The 11,300-nt window shown below is 26.3% G+C and overlaps 1 long non-coding RNA gene across 2 annotated transcripts; it reads right to left on the bottom strand.

Moving 5' to 3' along the window:
• Nucleotides 1–4,139: 4,139 nt before the first annotated feature.
• LOC113558956 lies at nucleotides 4,140–4,803 on the bottom strand. 2 transcript variants are annotated; one of them, XR_003405771.1, is made up of 3 exons: nucleotides 4,739–4,803; nucleotides 4,532–4,674; nucleotides 4,140–4,416 (listed from the first exon to the last, which is right to left on the bottom strand). It is a non-coding gene; the product is annotated as an uncharacterized LOC113558956 (long non-coding RNA). The 2 variants fall into 2 exon arrangements; XR_003405770.1 differs by having other exon boundaries at nucleotides 4,545–4,674.
• Nucleotides 4,804–11,300: the final 6,497 nt, after the last annotated feature.

Raw genomic sequence — 11,300 nt, 5'->3', positions numbered from 1 at the left:
CTTAAATGAAATACTTGGAAGTTAATAAGGCTAAATAAGTATCATTTACTTAATTCATTGGTCTTGGTTTCATGATACTAATTTTTTGTTTCACTAGTATTAATTTGCTATCAATTATATTCAATAACCATTACACACACATTGCATAAATCCAATATTATTATCAATATCTTCTAGTTTATTTTCAAAAAAACATGTTGATACTTTCCCAAAGTGGTATGAATGCAAATTCCTGTCTCAGCAAGCCTTGGGTGAACTGCTGCACTGCAATCTGAAAAAAATGTAGTCAGTTAAATATGTAAAATTAGTTGAGAATTAATTGAGAATTGAGTGTTTCATAAGCAGTTTAAAATATGAATTTATAACACGAGTCACAATTGTCATTTAAAAGCATGTTTATAGTGTTAATGAAGTATTGGCTTAAATGAAATGTATGAAAGTAATCAATGCTAAATAAGAACCATTTTCTCAATCTAGTGGTCAAGGTTTAAAGATACTAACATGAGAATTGAGTATTTTATAAGCAATTAAAAAAATGAATTTGTAATATACGTCAAATCTACAATATAAAAACATGTTTTATAGTGTTTATGAAGTATTGGCTTAAATGTAATGTATGAAAGTAATCAATGCTAAATAAGAAACATATTCTCTTACTAGTGGTAAAGGTTTCTAGGTACTAACATGAGAATTGAGTATTTTATAAGCAATTAAAAGATTTGAATTTTTAATATACTCCAAAATTATCATATAAAAACAAGTTTTATAGAGTTTATGAAACATTGGCATAAATGAAATGTATGATAGTTATTAATGCTAAATTTGAACCATTTTCTCAATCTAGTGGTCAAGGTTTAAAGATACTAACATGAGAATTGAGTATTTTAAAAGCAATTAAAAAAATTTGTAATATACGTCAAATCTACCATATAAAAACATGTTTTATAGTGTTTATGAAGTATTGGCTTAAATGTAATGTATGAAAGTAATTAATGCTAAATTAGAAACATATTCTCTTTCTAGTGGTCAAAGTTTCAAGAGACTAAATTGAGAATTCAGTATTTCATAAGCCATAAAAAATTTGAATTTGTAATTTACGTTAAAATTATCATATTAAAACATGTTTTATAGTGTTTATGAAGTATCAGCATCAACAAAAATACATGGAAGTTAATAATGCTAAATAAGAATCATTTACTTAATTAATTGGTCTTGGTTTCATGATACTAATTTTTTGTTTCACTAGTATTAATTTGCTATCAATTATATTCAATAACCATTACACACACATTGCATATATCCAATATTATTATCAATATCTTCTAGTTTATTTTCAAAATAACATGTTGATACTTTCCCAAAGTGGTATGAATGCAAATTCCTGTCTCAGCAAGCCTTGGGTGAACTGCTGCACTGCAATCTGAAAAAATGTATGAAAGTAATCAATGCTAAATAAGAAACATATTCTCTTACTAGTGGTAAAGGTTTCAAGGTACTAACATGAGAATTGAGTATTTTATAAGCAATTAAAAAATTTGAATTTTTAATATACTCAAAAATTATCATATAAAAACAAGTTTTATAGAGTTTATGAAACATTGGCATAAATGAAATGTATGATAGTTATTAATGCTAAATTAGAACCATTTTCTCAATCTAGTGGTCAAGGTTTAAAGATACTAACATGAGAATTGAGTATTTTATAAGCAATTAAAAAAATGAATTTGTAATATACGTCAAATCTACTATATAAAAACATGTTTTATAGTGTTTATAAGGTATTAGCTTAAATGTAATGTATGAAAGTAATTAATGCTAAATAAGAAACAAATTCTCCTTCTAGTGGTGAAGGTTTCAAGATACTAGTATGAGAATTGAGTATTTTATAAGCAAAAAAAAAAATAATTTGTAAAATACGCCAAATTTACCATATAAAAACATGTTTTATAGTGTTTATGAAGTATTGGCTTAAATGAAATGTATGAGAGTCATTAATGCGAAATAAGAAACATATTCTCTTTCTAGTAGTGAAGGTTTTAAGGTACTAACATGAGAATTGAGTATTTTATAAGCCATAAAAAATTTGAATTTGTAAAATACGCCAAATTTACCATATAAAAACATGTTTTATAGTGTTTATGAAGTATTGGCTTAAATGTTATGTATGAAAGTAATTAATGCTAAATAAGAAACATGTTCTCTTTCTAGTGGTCAAAGTTTCAAGAGACTAAATTGAGAATTCAGTATTTCATAAGCCATAAAAAATTTGAATTTGTAATTTACGTTAAAATTATCATATTAAAACATGTTTTATAGTGTTTATGAAGTATCAGCATCAACAAAAATACATGGAAGTTAATAATGCTAAATAAAAATCATTTACTTAATTAATTGGTCTTGGTTTCATGATACTAATTTTTTGTTTCACTAGTATTAATTTGCTATCAATTATATTCAATAACCATTACACACATTGCATAAATCCAATATTATTATCAATATCTTCTAGTTTATTTTCAAAATAACATGTTGATACTTTCCCAAAGTGGTATGAATGCAAATTCCTGTCTCAGCAAGCCTTGGGTGAACTGCTGCACTGCAATCTGAAAAAAATGTAGTCAGTTAAATATGTAAAATTAGTTGAGATTTAATTGAGAATTGAGTGGTTCATAAGCAGTTTAAAATATGAATTTATAACACGAGTCACAATTGTCATTTAAAAGCATGTTTATAGTGATTATGAAGTATTGGCTTAAATGAAATGTATGAAAGTAATAAATGCTAAATAAGAACCATTTTCTCAATCTAGTGGTCAAGGTTTAAAGATACTAACATGAGAATTGAGTATTTTATAAGCAATTAAAAAATTTGAATTTTTAATATACTCAAAAATTATCATATAAAAACAAGTTTTATAGAGTTTATGAAACATTGGCATAAATGAAATGTATGATAGTTATTAATGCTAAATTAGAACCATTTTCTCAGCTAGTGGTCAAGGTTTAAAGATACTAACATGAGAATTGAGTATTTTAAAAGCAATTAAAAAAATTTGTAATATACGTCAAATCTACAATATAAAAACATGTTTTATAGTGTTTATGAAATATTGGCTTAAATGTAATGTATGAAAGTTATTAATACTAAATAAGAAACATATTCTCTTTCCAGTGGTCAAAGTTTCAAGAGACTAAATTGAGAATTCAGTATTTCATAAGCCATAAAAAATTTGAATTTGTAATTTACGTTAAAATTATCATATTAAAACATGTTTTACAGCGTTTATGAAGTATCAGCATCAACAAAAATACATGGAAGTTAATAATGCTAAATAAAAATCATTTACTTAATTCATTGGTCTTGGTTTCATGATACTAATTTTTTGTTTCACTAGTATTAATTTGCTATCAATTATATTCAATAACCATTACACACACATTGCATAAATCCAATATTATTATCAATATCTTCTAGTTTATTTTCAAAATAACATGTTGATACTTTCCCAAAGTGGTATGAATGCAAATTCCTGTCTCAGCAAGCCTTGGGTGAACTGCTGCACTGCAATCTGAAAAAAATGTAGTCAGTTAAATATGTAAAATTAGTTGAGATTTAATTGAGAATTGAGTGGTTCATAAGCCATTAAATATTTGAATTAGTAATATACGTCAAAATTATTATATAAAAACAAGTTTTATAGAGTTTATGAAGTATCAGCATCAATAAAAATACATGGAAGTTAATAACGCTAAATAAGAATCATTTACTTAATTCATTGGTCTTTGTTTCATGATTCTAATTTTTTTTTCACTAATATTAAGTTGCTATCAATTACGTACAGTTATTATTGAACGTACCTTGCAAAATACCATTATTATTATTATTATTATTATTATTATTATCAGTATTGTCTAGTCAAATTTCAACATGGGATGTCCAAATTTTCACAACTACTAAAAATGGTAATTCATGTATCATCGTGCCTTGAAAGATCTGCTGTGCTGCAATCTGAAAAAATGTAGTCAGTTAAAATGTGAAATTGGTAAAGAACTACATTAGAATACAGAGTTTTATATGCGATTAAAAATATGAATTTAAAATACGAGTCAAAATTATCATATAAAAGCATGTTTTATAATGTTTATGAAGTATCATCATCAATGAAATACATGGAAGTTAATAATGCTAAATAAGAATCATTTACTTAATCTAATGGTAAGGGTTTCATAACACTAACTTTTTGTTACATTTCTATTATGTTGCTATCATTTACATTCATTCACGTACCGTGCAAAACACCATTATTAATATTAATACCTTCTAATCCATATTAAACATAGGATGTTGAAACTATTCCAAGCGCTAAAAATGTTAATTCATGCTCAGCAAGCCTTGAGTGATCTGTTGCACTGCAATCTGAAAAATATGAAAGTTAATAATGGTAAATAAGCATCATTACTTAATATAATGGTCAAGGTTACATGACTTTTAGTAACACTACTATTAATTGAATCACAATTATATTCTATACCCATTACTCGTACTTTGCATAAAACCATTATTATTATCAGTATCGTCTAGTCCATTTTCAACGTAGGATGTTGTAACTTTGTCAAGTGTTAGAAACGTTAATTCATGTCTTAGCAATCCTTAAGTGATCTGCTGTACTGCCATCTAAAAAAAAATTGTCAGTTAATTATGTATAATGGTTGGAGGATAAAATGTCACTACTACACACCATAAAGAGATCGAAAGTCTGTTTATGACAACTAGTACGTGGACAACACTGAATAATTCAGAAATGGAAATAATCAAACAAAAACTAACAGACAAACTTCATTCCTATTTCAAAATACTTGAAAACAATTTAAAGTTGAAATTTAAATACAAATACGAATATAAAACTGCAAAAAGATATGAAATATAAATCAGACAGTAAATACAAACGGTTATATCAATAGATAAACAATGTTTTATATCACTAAACCACAATCATGGATGAAAAACATCATATCAATTCGGATTAGAATATTCAACTTATTACATTTTATCTCTGGCCGCCGAATTCAAAAATGTTTAATATTATAATATTTTCATGTACACATACAATTTCAAAACTGATTAACTGAGCATAATATAATGAAATAAATTTCCAATAATATTGTATACTTTGTAAATTCAGCAGGCAGTTGTATAAATATTATGAGTCTTAACATAGATACATAGTAACTAGTAAGACAAAAGTCAAAAAGTAATAACATTAAACTATATATGTATGTATTATTTAAGTGTTTAGATAGTTGCAGGTAAGCATTTATTATGCATTAATATTCTCCGGACATTACAGTCCACTGGTTAACTAATTGAACTTAAGTAAACGGTCTTATATGTTATATATCTTATACATATAACGATTCATTATTTGAATACTTAACAATGTAAATAAATCATAATAATTTATTTTTTATGTTCGATGTCCATAAAATTTAAATCTTTATCTCCTATAAATATTACCGAAGTTATATTGTGAAATTCAAAACAAATTACTACCAATCATACTAATATATTGCATATTAAATATACACATATAATTAAAACTAATAAATAATAAATGAAATGTTGTATTCGAGCAGATTTGAGTCTGAAGTGATCAGAAGTAATCTACTGACTGCGTCGTGCATTTTAAAAATGATGGTCGTATACACAACGAAATCGCTTAGGTACATATTGAATTCTTAACGCTAAACGAGGGATATAAACACTATAAACATTAAATAGATGTATTCTCTATATGATTTGATGAAAAACTATTTATAAATAAACTATTTTTTATGCTGTTGGCGTAATTGCTAAACGTTGAAACCTTAACAAACATAAAACGTGTAAAAAAAACAAAGTTCAAATAGATACTTCGTTAAATCGTTATACGGTGGTATAGGTACCATACAGAAAAGTATGCGTGTACGAAAAAACAAGCCATTCGATTTTTTTAACCTTTCAAACTCGTCGTAGCATTTATGAGTCAGCACTCAAATTTCGAAAAGATTAAACAAAAACTCAAATTCAAAAAATTCGAAAAATACGTAAAATCTAAGTGCCAAAAATAAAAATATAATCGTAACTTCGCAACAAAACGTCCGATTCCTTCGGTTTTGGTAGCGTTCGAATTTTTACAAAAACGTCTAAACGATGCGTAGAAAAAAATCGCTCTAACCACCAAAAAATTAATTGTTTCGTGGCGACAAAGTCCAAAAACTGCAAAATCCTAATTTCCGACGCCAAAAATAGGGGTAAAAATGAATTCTACAGTGTCACCACGGGACGCCGATTTTGATCACAGACCTACGAAAAACTGAACTTGTGAACAACAGAAACGTGGAACAAATATTAAACATTTTTTAAAATATCCATGGGGGGAGGGGCACAAGGAGCCATAGGACACTGCTACCACCGAAGCACTTTATGTAAAACGACTTTAAACAGAAATTTCCGTGAAGTAACTATGCCCCATACATCGAAACCCGGCCGAGTAACACTCGACTAAAAAATTCAAATTTCGGAATTCCAAGACCCCAATGTGGGGTAAAAACGGCATTTACGGTGTCCACAACAGATACCGCTTTTGATCGGCATCATCCAAAATACCAGAATCTTGAGTTTCAAACACGTCGAACGACCACTAAGGTTTTTCAAAAATATATTTGAGGGAAACAAATATTTATGCAAATATACAGTACTTATAAAGTTTTTTTTTTTATTTATTTATTAAAATTAAAATGTTTCAGCATTTTATCATGCTATTACAAGTTTACTAACGTGTTCAATTACAAATAACAAATTACAATTACTAATATTTTTAGTTAGTGATATAGTGATATACATGCTAATGTTAGTTAATATTTATTTTTTAGTGGTAATTTAAAATCGATCTTCGTCTTCGCTTGACTGTGATAGAAGGAGATCTTGGGGTAGACGTGGTTTTAAACGCCGATTTTTATATCGTTTTTTATTTCCCAGGTTGTAGAACCGTGCGCCATCAGATGTATTGAGATTTGCATGAAAGTTTTTGAATTGTATTTTTATCCAGTCTTGGAGAAGAGGGATTCCCGTGACTTATAACTTTATACATAATAATAGTACTAATCATAGATAATGATGAAACACACTGCGAAATTAAGAATATTTACGCTATTGCAAAGATGTTTAAAGTCTACCTTTTGTAACTTGTACCTACGTATAATAAGTAATATAGTTGTTTTATTTACATAGAATATTATATGACATTGACGTTTGCAATTTGTGAATATATTTCGTACAAATTGTACCAAGTCGTAATTGTTTATAGTTTTTTTGTTGCTTTTGGTAATTAAAATGTAGAAGGTTCAGTATTATCATACCGTTTAGGGTGATGTTAAACTTTTATTACTGAAACATATAATTATATATGCAAACTTGCAGTAAGTAAATAAAATAAATATTTAAAAAAGTTTTATATTGTATAACATAACTTTTCTAAAACTTTGCAATTTACAACTCGTTATTTCAACACATGATATAATCTGTTGTTATGATATTCATCTATAGATTTTGAGATTCAAATTGAAATACTAACATTTTTAATATTGGTTGTTTCGTTTCGAAATCTTAGAGGTTCAACGCAGTGACACCTCGAGATCAAATTTCTGTTCTAAAGAATTTTGAATTTCAATTTTAAAATTAAAAATTGCTAAAACCAAATTTCCTGCCAATTTTTTTTTTTAAACTGCACATTTAAATCATCATTTACCGTCTAAATAATTGAGTTGAAAAACATTTACTAATTGGAAGACGCATCTAGGGACGAATTTGTCTCGGTCTTTGAACATTTTATCCAAAGGGGCCAGTATTAAAGGATTTAGTTTTGGAGTTTTGGATAACGTAATAACTAATAATAAATTGAGTTTTAACACAAAAATTTATGAAAAATTCAGAATTTGGACAGTTACACTGCAACAAAGTCATAAATGAGTAGATAATTTTTATATAATATGCAATGGTTTGTGAGGAATAATATTGAAAATTTTGAAAGTGCAGTAGGGTTGCCTATACAAAACACCTTCAAATCTGCATGACAATATAATAAAATACATAATGCGCTCAATTTCACTATTTGAGGTGTACTGTAAGATAAAATAATTAATAAAATAAATTATATCATAGAGATAGAATATTAGAAGAATCTACCAATATTCTATATTTCAAAATTAATTAAATCGTATAAAATTTGCCTATAGACCCCTTCTGTTGATAAAAAAAAAGGATCCGACAAACTGGCTATATTAATAAAGCATATGAATATATTATGATCACTAATATTTTTGAAAATATAAACAAAAAAAAAGATCACAAATGTCCATAAAACTTTACTCATAAGTCATAAATTTTTTTTATAAGTAGGTATTAAAGACCTTTATTTTGATATTTATCAAAATCACAAAAAAAAAAACTAACTCTTTTCTAGTTAAAAGTTGTCTGTCCTGTATTTTTAAGTTTTGAAAATGTTATACATGATTTTTCATACGTAGTTGTAGTTCATAAGATCAAAATCATAAAATCTAGATATGTAAAAAGATAATTATTTGTTATACACATTTCAAGTTCAAATTTGATTGAAATCAAATATAGCAACAAAGATCACTAATGATTTATAATTGAAAAATATTCGTGGGCATATAAAAATTTTAGAATACATTATTACATTTTATACATTTATTGGCCTTAAATAATAAAAGTGAATTGCATAAAATTATTAAATTTATCGGAATCTTCTAGTCCATTATAGATATAGGATGTTAAAACTTTTCAAAGTGGTGAAAATGTTAATTCATGTTTCAGCAAGCCTTAAAAGATCTGCTGTAACTGCCATCTGAAAAACATAGTCAATTAAATCTGTAAAATTGGTGAAGAATAACTTGAGAATACAGTGTTTTATAAGCACTTGAAAATATGAATTTATAATTCGAGTCAAAATTATCATATAAAAGGATATTTTATAGTGTTAATGAAGTATCAGCTTATATACAATTTATGAAAATTATTAATGGATAATTAGAATTGTTTTCGTAATCTAATGGTAAGGGTTTCATGACACTAACTCGAGAATTGATTGTTTCATAAGCAGTTAAAAATATGAATTTATAACATGAGTCAAAATTATCATATAAAACCAAGTTTTATAATGTTTATGAAGTATCAGCATCAATGCAATACATGGAAGTAAAAAATGCTAAATAAGAAACATATTCTCTTTCTAGTGGTCACAGTTTCAAGATACTCAATTGAGAATTGAGTGTTTCATAAGCCATAAACAATTTGAATTAGAAATATATGTCAAAATTATCATATAAAAACATGTTTTATAGTGTTTATGAAGTATCAGCTTAAATGAAATACTTGGAAGTTAATAAGGCTAAATAAGTATCATTTACTTAATTCATTGGTCTTGGTTTCATGATACTAATTTTTTGTTTCACTAGTATTAATTTGCTATCAATTATATTCAATAACCATTACACACACATTGCATAAATCCAATATTATTATCAATATCTTCTAGTTTATTTTCAAAAAAACATGTTGATACTTTCCCAAAGTGGTATGAATGCAAATTCCTGTCTCAGCAAGCCTTGGGTGAACTGCTGCACTGCAATCTGAAAAAAATGTAGTCAGTTAAATATGTAAAATTAGTTGAGAATTAATTGAGAATTGAGTGTTTCATAAGCAGTTTAAAATATGAATTTATAACACGAGTCACAATTGTCATTTAAAAGCATGTTTATAGTGTTTATGAAGTATTGGCTTAAATGAAATGTATGAAAGTAATCAATGCTAAATAAGAACCATTTTCTCAATCTAGTGGTCAAGGTTTAAAGATACTAACATGAGAATTGAGTATTTTATAAGCAATTAAAAAAATGAATTTGTAATATACGTCAAATCTACAATATAAAAACATGTTTTATAGTGTTTTATAAGGTATTAGCTTAAATGTAATGTATGAAGTAATTAATGCTAAATAAGAAACAATTCTCCTTCTAGTGGTGAAGGTTTCAAGATACTAGTATGAGAATTGAGTATTTTATAAGCAAAAAAAAAAATAATTTGTAAAATATGCCAAATTTACCATATAAAAACATGTTTTATAGTGTTTATGAAGTATTGGCTTAAATGAAATGTATGAGAGTCATTAATGCGAAATAAGAAACATATTCTCTTTCTAGTAGTGAAGGTTTCAAGGTACTAACATGAGAATTGAGTATTTTATAAGCCATAAAAAATTTGAATTTGTAATATACGTCAAATTTACCATATAAAAACATGTTTTATAGTGTTTATGAAGTATTGGCTTAAATGTAATGTATGAAAGTAATTAATGCTAAATAAGAAACATATTCTCTTTCTAGTGGTCAAAGTTTCAAGAGACTAAATTGAGAATTCAGTATTTCATAAGCCATAAAAAATTTGAATTTGTAATTTACGTTAAAATTATCATATTAAAACATGTTTTATAGTGTTTATGAAGTATCAGCATCAACAAAAATACATGGAAGTTAATAATGCTAAATAAGAATCATTTACTTAATTAATTGGTCTTGGTTTCATGATACTAATTTTTTGTTTCACTAGTATTAATTTGCTATCAATTATATTCAATAACCATTACACACACATTGCATAAATCCAATATTATTATCAATATCTTCTAGTTTATTTTCAAAATAACATGTTGATACTTTCCCAAAGTGGTATGAATGCAAATTCCTGTCTCAGCAAGCCTTGGGTGAACTGCTGCACTGCAATCTGAAAAAAATGTAGTCAGTTAAATATGTAAAATTAGTTGAGAATTAATTGAGAATTGAGTGTTTCATAAGCAGTTTAAAATATGAATTTATAACACGAGTCAAAATTGTCATTTAAAAACATATTTATAGTGTTTATGAAGTATTGCCTTAAATGAAATGTATGAAAGTAATCAATGCTAAATAAGAAACATATTCTCTTACTAGTGGTCAAGGTTTAAAGATACTAACATGAGAATTGAGTATTTTATAAGCAATTAAAAAAATGAATTTGTAATATACTCAAAAATTATCATATAAAAACAAGTTTTATAGAGTTTATGAAACATTGGCATAAATGAAATGTATGATAGTTATTAATGCTAAATTACAACACATTTTCTCAATCTAGTGGTCAGGTTTAAAGATACTAACATGAGAATTGAGTATTTTATAAGCAATTAAAAAAATGAATTGTAAATA

This window comes from Rhopalosiphum maidis, chromosome 3 (genome assembly GCF_003676215.2).
Source record: "Rhopalosiphum maidis isolate BTI-1 chromosome 3, ASM367621v3, whole genome shotgun sequence".
Taxonomy (NCBI): domain Eukaryota; kingdom Metazoa; phylum Arthropoda; class Insecta; order Hemiptera; family Aphididae; genus Rhopalosiphum; species Rhopalosiphum maidis.
The sequence above is the reverse complement of the archived record's forward strand: the minus strand, read 5'-3'. Positions and strand labels throughout refer to the sequence as shown.